Below are 19,965 nucleotides of genomic sequence, written 5' to 3'. Positions count from 1 at the left end.
ATTCGTTACCAGATGGTACCAGAACAAAACAAACAAAAAAGCAATGTGGATTGTCTGGAACCAGTGGCTCAGTGTGTTAGGACTCTGCCACATGATTGGGAGATGGTGAGTTCAAACCCCACTCAAGTCTTTACTTTCAAGACCGATTTCAGGAGAAGAAAACAAACAAAAAAGCAGTGTGAATTGTCGGGACCCAGTGGGACAGCCACATGATCGGGAGATGGTGAGTTCAAACCCCACTCAAGTCTTTACTTTCAAGACCGATTTCAGGAGAAGAAAACAAACAAAAAAGCTGTGTGAATTGTCTGGACCCAGTGGGACAGTGTTTTAGGACGCTGCCACATGATCGGGAGATGGTGAGTTCAAACCCCACTCAAGTCTTTACTTTCAAGACCGATTTCAGAAGAATAAAACCAACAAAAAAGCAGTGAAAATTGTCGGGACCCAATGGCTCAGTGTGTTAGGACGCTGCCACATGATCGGGAGATGGTGAGTTCAAACCCCACTCAAGTCTTTACTTTCAAGACCGATTTCAGAAGAATAAAACCAACAAAAAGCTGTGTGAATTGTCTGGACCCAGTGGGACAGTGTGTTAGGACGCTGCCACATAATCGGGAGATGGTGAGTTCAAACCCCACTCAAGTCTTTACTTTCAAGACCGATTTGAGAAGAAGAGAACAAACAGCAGGCTTGATTATTGTAATGCTCTCCTGTCTGGCTTACCCAAAAAAACTAGTTTATTTTGGCACTACTGATTGTTACCCGTTTTCTTTCTTGTCAGTTAAAATCATCATTCATCATCACTTCCATCTTGTCCATCACCTAACCCTAACCCTAACCCTAACCCCAACCCTAGTTGTCTGGTACCAGATTCGTTACCAGATGGTACCAGAACAAAACAAACAAAAAAGCAATGTGGCTTGTCTGGAACCAGTGGCTCAGTGTGTTAGGACGCTGCCACATGATAGGGAGATGGTGAGTTCAAACCCCACTCAAGTCTTTAATTTCAAGACCGATTTCAGGAGAAGAAAACAAACAAAAAAGCAGTGTGAATTGTCGGGACCCAGTGGGACAGCCACATGATCGGGAGATGGTGAGTTCAAACCCACTACTTTCAAGACCGATTTCAGAAGAATAAAACCAACAAAAAAGCAGTGTGAATTGTCTGGACCCAGTGGGACAGCCACATGATCGGGAGATGGTGAGTTCAAACCCGACTCAAGTCTTTACTTTCAAGACCGATTTCAGAAGAATAAAACCAACAAAAAAGCAGTGTGAATTGTCTGGACCCAGTGGGACAGTGTGTTAGGACGCTGCCACATGATCAGGAGATGGTGAGTTCAAACCCCACTCAAGTCTTTGCTTTCAAGACCGATTTCAGGAGAAGAAAACAAACAAATAAGTTGTGTGAATTGTCTGGACCCAGTGGGACAGTGTGTTAGGACGCTGCCACATGATCAGGAGATGTTGAGTTCAAACCCCACTTAAGTCTTTACTTTCAAGACCGATTTCAGAAGAAGAAAACCAACAAAAAAATCAGTGTGAATATTGTCTGCACCCAATGGCTCAGTGTGTTAGGACGTTGCCACATGATCGGGAGATGGTGAGTTCAAACCCCACTCAAGTCTTTACTTTCAAGACCGATTTCAGAAGAAGAAAACCAACAAAAAAGCAGTGTGAATTGTCTGGACCCAGTGGCTCAGTGTGTTAGGACGCTGCCACATGATCGGGAGATGGTGAGTTCAAACCCCACTCAAGTCTTTACTTTCAAGACCGATTTCAGAAGAAGAAAACCAACAAAAAAGCAGTGTGAATTGTCTGGACCCAGTGGCTCAGTGTGTTAGGACGCTGCCACATGATCGGGAGATGGTGAGTTCAAACCCCACTCAAGTCTTTACTCTCAAGACCGATTTCAGGAGAAGAAAACAAACAAAAAAGCTGTGTGAATTGTCTGGACCCAGTGGGACAGTGTGTTAGGACGCTGCCACATGATCGGGAGATGGTGAGTTCAAACCCCACTCAAGTCTTTACTTTCAAGACCGATTTCAAGAGAAGAAAACAAACAAAAAAGCTGTGTGAATTGTCTGGACCCAGTGGGACAGTGTGTTAGGACACTGCCACATGATCGGGAGATGGTGAGTTCAAACCCCACTCAAGTTCAAACCAAAAAATAAAGGTCCAGGGTGCAATCCCACCCCAGTCTTTACTGTGACACTTTGCTTTCCACACTGACATCAAGTAGCACAGAAAAGCTGTGTTTTAGTAACCAGCAGTTAGCTCAGTGTGATGAGAGGCTGTCCTTGGGAGCCACAGGTCCAGGGTTCAAATCCCACATTAGTGCTTTGCACACTGATTTCCAGACGGACAACTTTAAAGCAGCCCAGAAATTCACCATGATTGTGTGCCGTTAAGTGGCCCAACGGATAAGTCAGATGATATCCGTAGTATACCTAGTAGAAGTGTGCCGGTTCAAACCCGACATACTCCTAGTAGGCGGTGATGGTTCAAATCACCGACACCTAGAGTAGGTGTGGCCCAGTGGATAAATCAGATGATATCTGTAGACTACCTAGTAGAAGTATGCCGGCCGACATACTCCTAGTAGGATGGTGCTAGTTCAAATCACCAACACCTACAGTAGGTAGGAGTGTGTGCAGTTAAGTGGCCTGGTGGATAAATCAGATAATATCCATAGAATACCTAGTAGAAGTCTGCCAGTTCAAACCCGACATAGGATGGTGCTGGTTCAAATCACCATCACCTAGAGTAGGTAGGACCGTGTGCCGTTAATTGGCCCGGTGGATAAATCAGATAATATCCATAGAATACCTAGTGAGATGGTGCTGGTTCAAATCACCATCACCTAGAGTAGGTAGGACCGTGTGCCGTTAATTGGCCCGGTGGATAAATCAGATAATATCCGTAGAATACCTAGTAGGATGGTGCTGGTTCAAATCACCATCACCTAGAGTAGGTAGGGGGTCAGGTAAGAGTATGTAGGGGCAGAGTAGGTTGAGGTGTAGATAGGGGGAGAGTAGGCGAGGGTTGGTCAGTTAGGGGAAGGAGTAGGTGAGGGGGGTCAGGTTGGGGGCGATAAGGCGAGGGGGGGGCAGGCGAGGTGGAGAGTAGACGAGGGGGGGGGGGCAGGCAGGGGGAGAGTAGGCGAGGGGGGTCAGGTTAGGGGTAGAATAGGCGAGGGGGGTCAGGTTAGGGGTAGAATAGGCGAGGGGGGGGCAGGCGGTGGTGGATAGTAGGCGAGGGGGGGGCCAGGCAGGGGGAGAGTAGGTGAGTGGGGCCAGGCAGGGGGAGAGTAGGAGAGGAGGGAGGCCAGGCAGGGGGAGAGTAGAAGAGGGGGGAGGCCAGGTAGGGGAAGAGTAGGAGAGGAGGGAGGCCAGGCAGGGGGAGAGTAGACGAGGGGGCCCAGGCAGGGGGAGAGTAGGCGAGGGGGGAGGCCAGGCAGGGGGAGAGTAGGAGAGGGGGGAGGCCAGGTAGGGGAAGAGTAGGAGAGGAGGGAGGCCAGGCAGGGGGAGAGTAGGAGAGGAGGGAGGCCAGGGAGAGTAGGAGAGGGGGGAGGCCAGGCAGGGGGAGAGTAGGAGAGGGTTGAGGCCAGGCAGGGGGGTTGCAGGCAGGGTGCGGGTAAAAATATTTTTTTTTCTTTTGTTTTTTTTCTAAATTAAATTTAGAAAATTATTTTAAAAAAATAGGCAGAACACCACTGCCTAATCTCTCCCTGCACACCACCTCTCCTACTCTCCCCCTGCCTGGTCTACCCCCTCGCCTACTCTCCCTGGCCTCCCTCCTCTCCTACTCTCCCCCTGCCTGGCCTCCCCCCTCGCCTACTCTCCCTGGCCTCCCTCCTCTCCTACTCTCCCCCTGCCTGGCCTCCCCCCTCGCCTACTCTCCCTGGCCTCCCCCCTCGCCTACTCTCCCTGGCCTCCCTCCTCTCCTACTCTTCCCCTACCTGGCCTCCCCCCTCTCCTACTCTCCCCCTGCCTGGGCCCCCTCGCCTACTCTACCCGTGCCTGGCCCCCCCCCCTCGCCTACTCTCCACCTCGCCTGCCCCCCCCTCACCTAATCGCCCCCTACCTGACCCCCCTCACCTACTCCTCCCCCTAACTGACCAACCCTCGCCTACTCTCCCCCTATCTACACCTCAACCTACTCTTACCTGACCCCCTACCTACTCTAGGTGATGGTGATTTGAACCAGCACCATCCCACTAGGTATTCTACGGATATTATCTGATTTATCCACCGGGCCAATTAACGGCACACGGTCCTAACTACACTAGGTGATGGTGATTTGAACCAGCACCATCCCACTAGGTATTCTACGGATATTATCTGATTTATCCACCGGGCCAATTAACGGCACACGGTCCTAACTACTCTAGGTGATGGTGATTTGAATCAGCACCATCCCACTAGGTATTCTACGGATATTATCTGATTTATCCACCGGGCCAATTAACGGCACACGGTCCTACCTACTCTAGGTGATGGTGATTTGAACCAGCACCATCCTATGTCGGGTTTGAACTGGAGGACTTCTACTAGGTATTCTATGGATATTATTTGATTTATCCACCAGGCCACTTAACTGCACACACTCCTACCTCTGTAGGTGATTTGAACTAGCACCATCCTACTAGGAGTATGTCGGCCGGCATACTTCTACTAGGTAGTCTACAGATATCATCTGATTTATCCACTGGGCCACACCGACTCTAGGTGTCTGTGATTTGAACCATCACCGCCTACTAGGAGTATGTCGGGTTTGAACCGGCACACTTCTACTAGTTATACTACGGATATCATCTGACTTATCCGTTGGGCCACTTACCGGCACACAATCATGGTGAATTTCTGGGCTGCTTTAAAGATGTCCTTCTGGAAATCAGTGTGCAAAGCAAAGTGTCAGAGTTATGACTAATGTGGGATTTGAACCCTGGACCTGTGGCTCCCAAGGACAGCCTCTCATCACACTGAGCTAACGGCTGGTTACTACAACACAGCTTTTCTGTGCTACTTGATGTCAGTGTGGAAAGCAAAGTGTCACAGTAAAGACTGGGGTGGGATTGCACCCTGGACCTTTCTTTTTTGGTTTGAACGTGAGTGGGGTTTGAACTCACCATCTCCCGATCATGTGGCAGCATCCTAACACACTGAGCCATTGGGTCCAGACAATTCACACTGATTTTTTGTTGGTTTTATTCTTCTGAAATCGGTCTTGAAAGTAAAGACTTGAGTGGGGTTTGAACTCACCATCTCGCGATCATGTGACAGCGTCCTAACACACTGTCCCACTGGGTCCAGACAATTCGCACAGCTTTTTTGTTTGTTTTCTTCTCCTGAAATCGGTCTTGAAAGTAAAGACTTAAATGGGGTTTGAACTCACCATCTCCCGATCATGTGGCAGCGTCCTAACACACTGAGCCACTGGGTCCCGACAATTCACACTGCTTTTTTGATTGCTTTCTTCTCCTGAAATCGGTCTTGAAAGTAAAGACTTGAGTGGGGTTTGAACTCACCATCTCCCGATCATGTGGCAGCGTCCTAACACACTGAGCCATTGGGTCCAGACAATTCACACTGATTTTTTGTTGGTTTTCTTCTTCTGAAATCGGTCTTAAAAGTAAAGACTTGAGTGGGGTTTGAACTCACCATCTCTCGATCATGTGGCAGCATCCTAACACACTGTCCCACTGGGTCCAGACACTTCACACTGCTTTTTTGTTTGTTTTCTTCTCCTGAAATCGGTCTTGAAAGTAAAGACTTGAGTGGGGTTTGAACTCACCATCTCCCGATCATGTGGCAGCGTCCTAACACACTGTCCCACTGGGTCCTGACAACACACACTGCTTTTTTGTTTGTTTTCTTCTACTGAAATCGGTCTTGAAAGTAAAGACTTGAGTGGGGTTTGAACTCACCATCTCCCGATCATGTGGCAGCGTCCTAACACACTGAGCCACTGGTTCCAGACAATCCACATTGCTTTTTTGTTTGTTTTGTTCTGGTATCATCTGGTAACCAATCTGGTACCAGACAACTAGGGTTGGGGTTAGGGTTAGGGTTAGGGTTAGGGTTAGGGTTAGGTGATGGACAAGATGGAAGTGATGATGAATGATGATTTTAACTGACAAGAAAGAAAACGGGTAACAATCAGCAGTGCCAAAATAAACTAGTTTTTTTGGGTAAGCCAGACAGGAGAGCATTACAATAATCAAGCCTGCTGTTTGTTCTCTTCTTCTCAAATCGGTCTTGAAAGTAAAGACTTGAGTGGGGTTTGAACTCACCATCTCCCGATCATGTGACAGCGTCCTAACACACTGTCCCACTGGGTCCAGACAATTCACACAGCTTTTTTGTTTGTTTTCTTCTCCTGAAATCGGTCTTGAAAGTAAAGACTTAAATGGGGTTTGAACTCACCATCTCCCGATCATGTGGCAGCGTCCTAACACACTGAGCCATTGGGTGCAGACAATACACAGAGCTTTTTTGTTTGTTTTCTTCTCCTGAAATCGGTCTTGAAAGTAAAGACTTAAATGGGGTTTGAACTCACCATCTCCCGATCATGTGGCAGCGTCCTAACACACTGAGCCATTGGGTGCAGACAATACACAGAGCTTTTTTGTTTGTTTTCTTCTTCTGAAATCGGTCTTGAAAGTAAAGACTTGAGTGGGGTTTGAACTCACCATCTCCTGATCATGTGGCTGTCCCACTGGGTCCCGACAATTCACACTGCTTTTTTGATTGCTTTCTTCTCCTGAAATCGGTCTTGAAAGTAAAGACTTGAGTGGGGTTTGAACTCACCATCTCCCGATCATGTGGCAGCGTCCTAACACACTGAGCCATTGGGTCCAGACAATTCACACTGATTTTTTGTTGGTTTTCTTCTTCTGAAATCGGTCTTAAAAGTAAAGACTTGAGTGGGGTTTGAACTCACCATCTCCCGATCATGTGGCAGCATCCTAACACACTGTCCCACTGGGTCCAGACACTTCACACTGCTTTTTTGTTTGTTTTCTTCTCCTGAAATCGGTCTTGAAAGTAAAGACTTGAGTGGGGTTTGAACTCAGCATCTCCCGATCATGTGGCAGCGTCCTAACACACTGTCCCACTGGTTCCAGACAATCCACATTGCTTTTTTGTTTGTTTTGTTCTGGTACCATCTGGTAACGAATCTGGTACCAGACAACTAGGGTTGGGGTTAGGGTTAGGGTTAGGTGATGGACAAGATGGAAGTGATGATGAATGATGATTTTAACTGACAAGGAAACGGGTAACAATCAGCAGTGCAAATAAAACAATAGTTTTTTTGGGTAAGCCAGACAGGAGAGCGTTACAATAATCAAGCCTGCTGGTGATAAACAGTGAATGAGTTTTTCAGTATCATTTTGGGACAGAAATCTGGGGGGAAATGGGGCCTTGGGAGCATGTACAGAGCATTTTTTTCAAATCCTCAAATATGATGAAAAATGGCATGCTATAGTATGCCGTCTGAGGCCATGGGCTGAACTTGAACCAACAACCTGTGGCTCACAATAGACAGCAGCTTATCACAGAGTGCCACCATGCTCTCTGAGAATCTCCTCAGCTCTCTTCTGGATGTTATTCTCCAAAACATGCTGCAGAGTGAAAGTAGGAGGAACCAGACAACTCTGTTGAGCTTTCAGTGATTTTTAGGTTGTAAGTTGTTCTTCTTGGTGTCACTTTTCAAATGGGGCATTGGGATCATGTACAGAGCATTTGAATGGTGCTGTGCATCAAAGGTGTCTTTAGTGCTTTTAAGTGTTATCGTGGATGTTAATCAGATAATACAGAGGAGAAACCATGACAGGACACAGACAGCCTCCCCATTGGTGGATGTGATCCTGGCAGCCAGCCCAGGTGTGTTCTGGTCCTGTTGATTGAGCTGAGAAGGACCTACAAACCTTCAAGGTTTATAGGTACTGCTCTGCTCAATCAACAGGACCAGAACACACACTCGTTACTTTTCTTCCAGTTTATTTTACTCGTTGTCACGCTACTAGTCCTACATACTTACACCTAGAAACTCCATTCAAACCTACTTAGGTTCATCTTACGGTGGACATGTTTGCCTGAAAAGGAATCTTTGAAATGTTTCATAGTTTTAGCAATAAAGACAATGGGCTATAGCCCATGGTCTCGGAGTGATTTTCGTCTTTTTTTTCCAAATCCTCAAAAATGATTAAAAATGGCATGCTATAGTATGCCGTCTGAGGCCATGGGCTGAACTTGAACCCACGACCTGTGGCTCACATAGACAGCAGCTTAACACAGAGTGCCACCATGCTCTCTGAGAATCTCCTCAGCTTTCCATCTCTTTCCAGTTCTCTTCTGGATGTTATTCTCCAAAACATGCTGCAGAGTGAAAGCAGGAGGAACTCAGCTGGATTTGAACTCACAACCTCTGGCTCACATGGACGTCATCTTAATAAGGGTGCCACTGAGCTCTCAGTGATTTTTGACCACTCCTACAACTGGCTTTGTTAGTCTGTCTGTCTGTCTGTCTGTGTCTGTCTGTCTGTCTGTCTGTCTGTGCTCAAAAAATGAGCATGGTTGCTATGTTCACCCAGTTCACCCGGGTGTGATTTCAGTACGTCAGACATGATTTCATTACGTCAGACAGGCTATATAAGACCTTACACCACTCAGTTCACACGGGTGTGATTTTTAGGTTGTAAGTTGTTCTTCTTGGTGTCACTTTTCAAATGGGGCCTTGGGATCATGTACAGAGTATTTGAATGGTGCTGTGCATCAAAGGTGTCTTTAGTGCTTTTAAGTGTTATCGTGGATGTTAATCAGATAATACAGAGGAGAAACCATGACAGGACACAGACAGCATCCCCATTGGTGGATGTGATCCTGGCAGCCAGCCCAGGTGTGTTCTGGTCCTGTTGATTGAGCTGAGAAGGACCTACAAACCTTCAAGGTTTATAGGTCCTGCTCTGCTCAATCAACAGGACCAGAACGCACACTCGTTACTTTTCTTCCAGTTTATTAAACTCGTCGTCACGCTACTAGTCCTACATAATTACACCTAGAAACCCCATTCAAACCTACGTAGGTTTATCTTACGGTGGACATGTTTGGCTGAAAAGGAATCTTTGAAATGTTTCATAGTTTTAGCAATATAGACAATGGGCTATAGCCCATGGTCTCGGAGTGATTCTCGTCTTTTTTTAAATCCTTTTCAAAAAACGGCATACCGTTTTTCATCATTTTTGAGGATTTGAAAAAAAGACGAAAATCACTCCGAGACCATGGGCTATAGCCCATGGCCTCGGACGGCATACTATATCATGATAATAAACTATCATGCTATAGTAGTTTATTTTATATAATAAACTGGAAGAAAAGTAACAAGTGTGTGTTCTGGTCCTGTTGATTGAGCAGAGCAGGACCTATAAACCTTGAAGGTTTGTAGGTCCTTCTCAGCTCAATCAACAGGACCAGAACACACCTGGGCTGGCTGCCAGGATCACATCTACCAATGGGGAGGCTGTCTGTGTCCTGTCATGGTTTCTCCTCTGTATTATCTGATTAACATCCACGATAACACTTAAAAGCACTAAAGACACCTTTGATGCACAGCACCATTCAAATGCTCTGTACATGATCCCAAGGCCCCATTTGAAAAGTGACACCAAGAAGAACAACTTACAACCTAAGAATCACTGAGAGCTCAGTGGCACCCTTGTTAAGATGATGTCCATGTGAGCCAGAGGTTGTGAGTTCAAATCCAGCTGAGTTCCTCCTACTTTCACTCTGCAGCATGTTTTGGAGAATAACATCCAGACGAGAACTGGAAAGAGATGGAAAGCTGTGGAGTTTCTCAGAGAGCATGGTGGCACTCTGTGATAAGCTGCTGTCTATGTCAGCCACAGGTCGTGGGTTCAAGTTCAGCCCATGGCCTCAGACGGCATACTAGCATGCCATTTTTCATCATTTTTGAGGATTTGAAAAAAAGACGAAAATCACTCGAGACTATAGCCCATGATCTCGCAGTGATTTTCGTCTTTTTTTCAAATCCTCGTTTTTCATAATTTTTGACCGTGGGCTATAGCCCATCTCAGACGGCATACTATAGCATGCCGTTTTTCATATTTTTTGAGGATTTGAAAAAAAGACGAAAATCACTCCGAGACCATGGACTATAGCCCATGGTCTCGAGTGATTTTCGCCTTTCTTCAAATCCTCATTTTTCATAATTTTTTACTATGGGCTATAGCCCATCTCGGACGGCATACTATAGCACGCCGTTTTTCATCATTTTTGAGGATTTGAAAAAAAGACGAAAATCACTCCGAGACCATGGACTATAGCCCATGGTCTCGGAGTGATTTTCGTCTTTTTTTCAAATCCTCGTTTTTCATCAATTTTGACCATTGGCTATACTATAGCCCATCTCAGACGGTATACTATAGCACGCCGTTTATCTTCATTTTTGAGGATTTGACAAAAAGACGAAAATCACTCGAGACCATGGCCCATGGTCTCGGACGGCATACTATAGCATGCCATTTTTCATCTTTTAATAAATGTCCTTGACCAATTACTAGTCTTATGACCTTCATAAGACTAGTAATTGACCTTCACCAGTATGGATGTTAATCAGATAATACAGAGGAGAAACCATGACAGGACACAGACAGCCTCCCCATTGGTGGATGTGATCCTGGCTGCCAGCCCAGGTGTGTTCTGGTCCTGTTGATTGAGCTGAGAAGGACCTACAAAGGTCCTGCTCTGCTCAATCAACAGGACCAGAACACACACGCGTTACTTTTCTTCCAGTTTATTATACTCGTCGTCACGCTACTAGTCCTACATACTTACACCTAGAAACTCCATTCAAACCTACTTAGGTTCATCTTACGGTGGACATGTTTGCCTGAAAAGGAATCTTTGAAATGTTTCATAGTTTTAGCAATAAAGACAATGGGCTATAGCCCATGGTCTCGCAGTGATTTTCGTCTTTTTTTTCCAAATCCTCAAAAATGATGAAAAATGGCATGCTATAGTATGCCGTCTGAGGCCATGGGCTGAACTTGAACCCACGACCTGTGGCTCACATAGACAGCAGCTTATCACAGAGTGCCACCATGCTCTCTGAGAATCTCCTCAGCTTTCCATCTCTTTCCAGTTCTCTTCTGGATGTTATTCTCCAAAACATGCTGCAGAGTGAAAGCAGGAGGAACTCAGCTGGATTTGAACTCACAACCTCTGGCTCACATGGACGTCATCTTAACAAGGGTGCCACTGAGCTCTCAGTGATTCTTAGGTTGTAAGTTGTTCTTCTTGGTGTTACTTTTCAAAAGGGGCCTTGGGATCATGTACAGAGCATGTGAATGGTGCTGTGCATCAAAGGTGTCTTTAGTGCTTTTAAGTGTTATCGTGGATGTTAATCAGATAATACAGAGGAGAAACCATGACAGGACACAGACAGCATCCCCATTGGTGGATGTGATCCTGGCAGCCAGCCCAGGTGTGTTCTGGTCCTGTTGATTGAGCTGAGAAGGACCTACAAACCTTCAAGGTTTATAGGTCCTGCTCTGCTCAATCAACAGGACCAGAACGCACACTCGTTACTTTTCTTCCAGTTTATTAAACTCGTCGTCACGCTACTAGTCCTACATAATTACACCTAGAAACCCCATTCAAACCTACGTAGGTTTATCTTACGGTGGACATGTTTGGCTGAAAAGGAATCTTTGAAATGTTTCATAGTTTTAGCAATATAGACAATGGGCTATAGCCCATGGTCTCGGAGTGATTCTCGTCTTTTTTTAAATCCTTTTCAAAAAACGGCATACCGTTTTTCATCATTTTTGAGGATTTGAAAAAAAGACGAAAATCACTCCGAGACCATGGGCTATAGCCCATGGCCTCGGACGGCATACTATATCATGATAATAAACTATCATGCTATAGTAGTTTATTTTATATAATAAACTGGAAGAAAAGTAACAAGTGTGTGTTCTGGTCCTGTTGATTGAGCAGAGCAGGACCTATAAACCTTGAAGGTTTGTAGGTCCTTCTCAGCTCAATCAACAGGACCAGAACACACCTGGGCTGGCTGCCAGGATCACATCTACCAATGGGGAGGCTGTCTGTGTCCTGTCATGGTTTCTCCTCTGTATTATCTGATTAACATCCACGATAACACTTAAAAGCACTAAAGACACCTTTGATGCACAGCACCATTCAAATGCTCTGTACATGATCCCAAGGCCCCATTTGAAAAGTGACACCAAGAAGAACAACTTACAACCTAAGAATCACTGAGAGCTCAGTGGCACCCTTGTTAAGATGATGTCCATGTGAGCCAGAGGTTGTGAGTTCAAATCCAGCTGAGTTCCTCCTACTTTCACTCTGCAGCATGTTTTGGAGAATAACATCCAGACGAGAACTGGAAAGAGATGGAAAGCTGTGGAGTTTCTCAGAGAGCATGGTGGCACTCTGTGATAAGCTGCTGTCTATGTCAGCCACAGGTCGTGGGTTCAAGTTCAGCCCATGGCCTCAGACGGCATACTAGCATGCCATTTTTCATCATTTTTGAGGATTTGAAAAAAAGACGAAAATCACTCGAGACTATAGCCCATGATCTCGCAGTGATTTTCGTCTTTTTTTCAAATCCTCGTTTTTCATAATTTTTGACCGTGGGCTATAGCCCATCTCAGACGGCATACTATAGCATGCCGTTTTTCATATTTTTTGAGGATTTGAAAAAAAGACGAAAATCACTCCGAGACCATGGACTATAGCCCATGGTCTCGAGTGATTTTCGCCTTTCTTCAAATCCTCATTTTTCATAATTTTTTACTATGGGCTATAGCCCATCTCGGACGGCATACTATAGCACGCCGTTTTTCATCATTTTTGAGGATTTGAAAAAAAGACGAAAATCACTCCGAGACCATGGACTATAGCCCATGGTCTCGGAGTGATTTTCGTCTTTTTTTCAAATCCTCGTTTTTCATCAATTTTGACCATTGGCTATACTATAGCCCATCTCAGACGGTATACTATAGCACGCCGTTTATCTTCATTTTTGAGGATTTGACAAAAAGACGAAAATCACTCGAGACCATGGCCCATGGTCTCGGACGGCATACTATAGCATGCCATTTTTCATCTTTTAATAAATGTCCTTGACCAATTACTAGTCTTATGACCTTCATAAGACTAGTAATTGACCTTCACCAGTATCAATGCAAGGATTTTCACCTTTTTTCACGAGATCATCGCTTTTTCGGGATTTTCACCTTTTTTTTTTCGAATCCTCCGAAATCGGGAAAATTGGTGCAACTTCCCATGGACAGCCTATTCACATTGCATCCATCCATCCATCCATCTTCAACCGCTTATCTATAGTCGGGTCGCGGGGGCAACAGCTCCACCAGAGTGCTCCAGACTTCCCTCTCCAGAGCAACATTAGTGACTTCCTCCTGGGGGATTCCGAGACGTTCCAAGGCCAGATGTGTTTCCTCCAACTGCGCCTTGGTCTGCCCCGGCGTCTCCTCCCAGTGGGACGTGCGTCGAGGACCTCCCTAGGGAGACGCCTGAGAGGCATCCTAACCAGATGCCCGAACCACCTAAGCTGGCTCCTTTCCAGGCGAAGGAGCAGCAGTTCTACTCCGAATCTCTAAGGGAGATGCCAGCCACCCGTCGAAGGAAACTCATTTCGACCGTGTGTATTCGCGACCTTATTCATTCTGTACGGAAAGCTTGAATTATCCTCTATCTGCAATGTATTTGTTTTTTGTGTAAAAATGTTGTAAAATGTTATGAGCTACTCCCTGACAAGAAATTCCTTGTGCTGGAGTAAGTGCTCGTTGACTAGGTAGCACCTTGCTGGCAAGATGGCAGCCGTGTGCATATCATCAATTGGTTCTAGTTCTAGTGAACAGAAATAATAAATAGACTTGGTAACCTAAGTGTAGGGAGTACAAACACAGTAAAGAACCTGGGGGTTATCAAAAGGCAACACAATGAACAGAAAATAAATAATGTAAATACAACAAATTGAGTAGAGCACTGCAGGGAGTTGAACCCCGTTCCGGTAAACCAGAAGTACCACATCAGTGCCTTAGTTTTTATGTTGTCATTATTTTACAGGTCCATTCGTTGAAATGAAAATTTTACATTTCAACAGTAAAGTAATATAAAGAAGAAAAACACAGAAGCACAAAACTAACATTTTCGAATTACCAGTATTTGCTATGATTTTTTAAACTTTCTCTTGCCGACCTCCCACATTTCATTCGATGAATAACAAAAAACAGTGTTGGACCTGTAAGGGTCCATTTGGTTCCATGTGCACACTCTCAGAGTTACAGACCTGTAAGGATCCATTTGGTTACACGTGCGTGTGCGTCTGCGTGCGTGCGTGCGTGCCTGTGTGCACGCTTTGATAACCAGTGTTGGACCTGTAAGGGGTCCATTTTGTCTCCCCACATTACTGTGGATTATCTAATACAGGTCCTAATGGATTGCTTTTCATAAAACGCATGAATTGTCCCCATATTTCTTGAAAGTCATCAGATTTCCCTTTAATGGCTAAAGTCAATTTCTCTAGTGCAAGACAATTTGACAGTTCTTTCCTTGATGTCTGGTTTGTCAGACCACCGTTTGATGAGATTTAGCCTCTCAGACCCAAGAATATGTTGTTGTCATTGGATAAGATTTTGTTCACAATTCATCAATATGTATAGCCTATGAATTGTGAACAAAATCTTATCCAATGACAACATAGGAGAGATAACTGGCCAACATCGATCAAAATATAAATTATTCTACATTCTCTAATTGTGTAGACGTTAACGTAATGCGGATGTTTATCAATAATGTAACTCGAGAGCGTAAATGGATCCGAAAGGGTCCATTTGATGATGATAGTCACTGCACGTAATCCTACGGGCTGGGGGCGGAGGGAACCTGTCAATGAGGAGTGTTGGGTCGGATGAGTAAGATGAAGGCTCTGCGTCCTCCCGGTGGGGGCTCCTCACTGGTAGCGTGAGTCAGTAGGATACAACCTAGATATAAAGACTAGATGGCTCAATGTTATGAGTGAGCGCGCTGCATCGAAGTAAGATGGCCGCCACGTAGCGACGTTGCTCTCCATTGGCCAGCAGCACGGCTGAGCCATCTAGCCTTTCTTATCTATGGGATAAAACAGTAGTAACACACATAATTGTGTAAGGGAGATAAAGAGGTGAAAAGCACAAATACATAAAATAATGACTGGTCTGACTTGGTCTGGCTCTACATGATTAGCTAGTAGGGGACGGAATGACGGATGACATGCAGAACAATTTCAAACATAATGGTTTGTGGTGCAGTATCTGTTTTAACAAGTTTGATACTTCATTTAGCGTCTTTATTGATTCACCGTATAAATGGTAAATGGTGCATTTATATAGCGCCTTTATCCAAGGCGCTTTACATAGATTGTGCATTACATTCACCCATTCACACACACATTCATACACCGATTGCAGCGGAAGCCATGCAAGGTACCAACCAGCACATCGGGAGCAATTTGGGGTTCAGTGTCTTGCCCAAGGACACTTCGACATGTAGACAGGAGGAGCCGGGATTCGAACCGCCGACCCATGGATCATTGGACGACCTGCTCTACCTCTTGAGCCACAGTCGTATATGTTCAGTATGTAATGACAGCTTCATGTGATAATACTAACGTGTGTGTTTGTGGGCCACAGTCTGAGCTTAACAACACCAAGACGGAGCTGCAGCAAAGGGTCCAGAAGAGAGAGGAGAAGGTGAAGGAGATCAGTAAATCTCTGTCTGACCTCAAAGTAAGCCTGACTGTTAACTAGGCTAGTTTATACTTATAGGATTTTCAACTGAAAACAAATGTGGTTGCTTAGACACTTAAGGCCTATATTCATACTCCAGTTTTAGGTGATAAGGTGAGGTGACTACCGGAACGGTGGTTAGTAAAAACAGAGAGATGTGTCGGGGTGAGCGGTGTTGTTTACCACCGCGGTGACGTCATGTTGTAGTTTTTCCCTGGGGCGCATACGTCCGATGTACAGTTGGGTGCCACCGATATTGTCCCTTATCATTTGACCCATTTAGGCCCGACCTCAAAATTTTAAAAAATCCTTCTAAATCCTCCAGTTTTCTGAAATAAATATTTTCACGATTTTTCAAAAATAGCAGACCTACAAGCTCGTAGCGCGCCATGAGCTTGTAGATCTGCTATTTTTCAATAGCTAAATTATAACATAATGTTTAAAACACCAAAAGGGGTTCCCGCCCAAAATGGGTTAACTGTCCTTTTGCGCAGATCACGCAAACCTCAGCAAAAAGAAAAGGACAATATCGATGGCCTCCAACTGTACTAACAGTCCGACATGCAACAGTCCAACAACATGCATGGCAGGTTAAGACTCAACCTTGGCTCCCGACATTCGTGGCCGGTTAAGACTCACCCGTGGCTAAAACTGCTTTAGAAGACAGAAATGCCATGGACTGGTTATATCAGTGGTGATTTAAGCTCAAACCATTAGAAATACGTTTGAGGGACATAGACAATATGATATTAAATATTAACAGTTTTAAAATGCATGTTGTAGTTCCTTTAGTATACATACTGTACAACACTCTCACCCACGCTACACAATCCATGTATGCATACACACATTAACACTGCAGTGACTTTACTGATTTCCTCACTTTCTCTGTTTATTCTTAGTTTATTTGTTTTTGAATAATTAACAAAAAAATAACAAATTGTCTCCCTTCTTGTTACGTACTCTGGTACCACTTAACCCCTAATATGCTATAGGATCATAATTTACAAAAAGTCTACACAATTAGAGAATGTAGAGGAAAAGTTTGCCTGTTATCTCTCCTATGGTAGAAAAAAAGTCCTTGTGCACACCTACGGAGGACAGGTGCGTCGGATAGTACATTGAATCCCGCACACTTACAGCATGTTATTGATAAAATGCTGTAAGTGTGTGCGGGATTCCATTTTTTGCTATCTCTCCTAGGGTAGCACTTGATATGAAAAAGGTTGAAAACCACTGCTATAGGGTTAATGTAATACCCCTGAAAACCTAGAGACAATATTGTACGCTCACAGCAGCATCTATTGCAGCATTCATTTGCATGTGTCCTAAATGCAATGTAAACACTTCTAAAGTTGTATGGACCACTGGTATCCAAATAACCTGTAGCTGCGTGCGCACGCACGCGCGCACGCACGCGCGCACGCACGCACGCACGCACGCGCACACGCACACGCACACACACACACACACACACACACACACACACACACACACACACACACACACACACACACACACACAAATAACCTATCCAAATAACCACACGCGCACACACACACACACAGGCAGAGAGAGAGAACACAAGGGGGAAGGAACACTGCTCTTCAGAATTAGGTACAGTACATTCGTTTTTATTCACTTTGTTTACTTACATTTGATTGTGTGATTTTATGAATACGAATCGACAGATGTTCTCTCTTTTGATCCTAGTATTATAGACCTATTGCTATTCCCTAATTGTTTTTATAAAGCACCCTGTGACATTATTGTTGTAATCATTATCCTTTGATATTTGTATTCAAATCTCTGTCGGGTGTCCAAAACTCCTAAATGCTACTTTTGATGCTTTTGTGTGACGCTGTAGTTTTGTGTGACGCCTTAGTATATCAAATAGGACGGTAATGTACTAAAAAACACAACAAATTAAAATATGGAGGTAAGAGGTTTCTGCCCGACAACACCAATATATATAAATTCATTTTCTACTCAAATTGATTGCAGGCAGTATACATTTACATGCCATTACTGATACTGTTGCATTTAATAGCTATCTTGAGCTCTTTCTATAAACACACATGATGTAATCATCTGAGCAAAGCACCATCATGCAGCAAACATAGATTGTCCAAATAATATTTCCATTTTGCTAACTGTTCTGTTCTCTCTCTCATCTGACAATAGGGACCCCCAGAAGAAATAAAAAATAAAAAATGTTCAAAGTGTCAGTGACCCCCTGCAAGCTTGTAGGCCTATATCTGCTATTTTTGATTAGCCAATAAAATAAAGACGGACCTTTGAGTTGGAGAGAAAGAGAGAGAGAGAGAGAGAGAGAGAGAGAGAGAGAGAGAGGTGTGTCAGAGAACCAGAAGAAAGACAGATCATTAGAGAGGGAAAAAGAGAGAGAGAGAAACAAACTGAAATTAAGTTAGCAGGTGAATCTGATTATGATGATGATTATGTTGTTGTTGATGACGACACAATTTTTATCTCAACAGCAATGGAGTTGAAGCGTAAGACTGAATATTGTACAGGTAAGCAAATATTTATGGAACTATATAAAGTTGTATATAAAGTTTCCATAAAGGAAAAAGAATAATCAAACAAATATTACAAAATAAAATGGCATAAAAGTAGATATCATTTTGGTCTACCGGTATCCGGTAGGATTAAAATAAGTCACTCGCATCCAAAGGCAGGTGCTGGTCCCTAAACAAACCGAGATAATGGTTCTCAGTCCATCACGCCTCGTGACATCATGCCTCGTCACACATCACGCCACTATATGGCCGTCTCCATATATGAAGATCACAACACTGACCTCATCAAACCCTGGATAGCCATACATGGAGAAGATGGATCATCACCTACATCTGCATGGAGCCGGCCAGCAACTCTACATCTGACCTCAAACCCTTAGATCTCCATATATGGAGCTGACCTGTTCTGACATTCCATATGTTGATCCACCCCCACCCTTCCTTCCTCTTCGAAGAATCAAACCCTGTACACTCACGCTCCATATATGGCCAGACCTCATCAAACCCTGTACACTCAAGAGACTGCCCCACTTCCACCCTTAGATCTCCATATATGGAGCTGACCTGCTCTGACATTCAATATGTTGATCTGACCTCATCAGACCCTGTACACTCAAGACACGCTCCATATATGGCCAGTACAGAATTCATTCCATGTGTTCATCTGACCCCCATGCCAAAGCGCCAGCGCTCGCCCAGCATTCTGCCGTCACCCAGGCGGATGCGCGCACGCGACCTCGCGCATTAGGGCGTCTTACTGGTAATATCATAATAATTTGGTACACCCTCCCTTGCGATATTTCTGTCACTGTATATTAGCATAATCGTCTCTGTCAGGTGCAAATCTCAGAAGTCCAACTGTTACTTTTCAGGATTCAAATTCAAAAATAGCAAAAGTAACACATTTACTGTACTAGCACAAAATGTGGCAGACAGTGATGCATTTTTAGCATGTGGATCGGCAACTTTCTACTGCTACTTTTGGTTGATGATGTAGTTACTTGTAGTATGATCAAGTAGGGCGTTAATTTAGGGGGAAAAAAACACAAAACATTAGAATATGGAGATGAGCGGTTTGGACAGCAACGATATGCAGTGGAATGAGGTATCTGCATTTAACCCATCCCAAGGAAGCTTACGAGGAAAAGTCTCAAAAGTCATTTTCTCTGCACTGCAATTACAGCTGGGTGGCAAACTGCAGCCGAAACTCTGATGGAATACATTGGAGTCAATGGAGCTGTGAACAAAAAACACTATTTCTGAATGATTCATGGGATTGCTGTGCAAGATGATTAATATGTCACTTTTCTAAATTGCAGGGATATTCCTGATGTCTTTGATGACAAGTAAATGGACTGTTATTCAAACAGGCAAGTAGCTTGCTCGGTAGAATGGGCACTCCACAAAACAACAACCAAAACCACATCCTGAATGGTCTATAATATCTTATATCTTATCTAACTTAAGTTGTCGCTGCAATTGATTTTCATTTAAAAAAAATATAACATCTACCACTAGAAGATTTATCTTGTGCGATAACTATAGAGTTAGACTACCGTTGCACTCAACAAAATGTCATGTGAC

The sequence above is a fragment of the Electrona antarctica genome, assembly GCF_951216825.1.
Source record: "Electrona antarctica genome assembly, chromosome: 21".
In the NCBI taxonomy this organism is placed as follows: domain Eukaryota; kingdom Metazoa; phylum Chordata; class Actinopteri; order Myctophiformes; family Myctophidae; genus Electrona; species Electrona antarctica.
Note: the sequence above shows the minus strand (reverse complement) of the source record.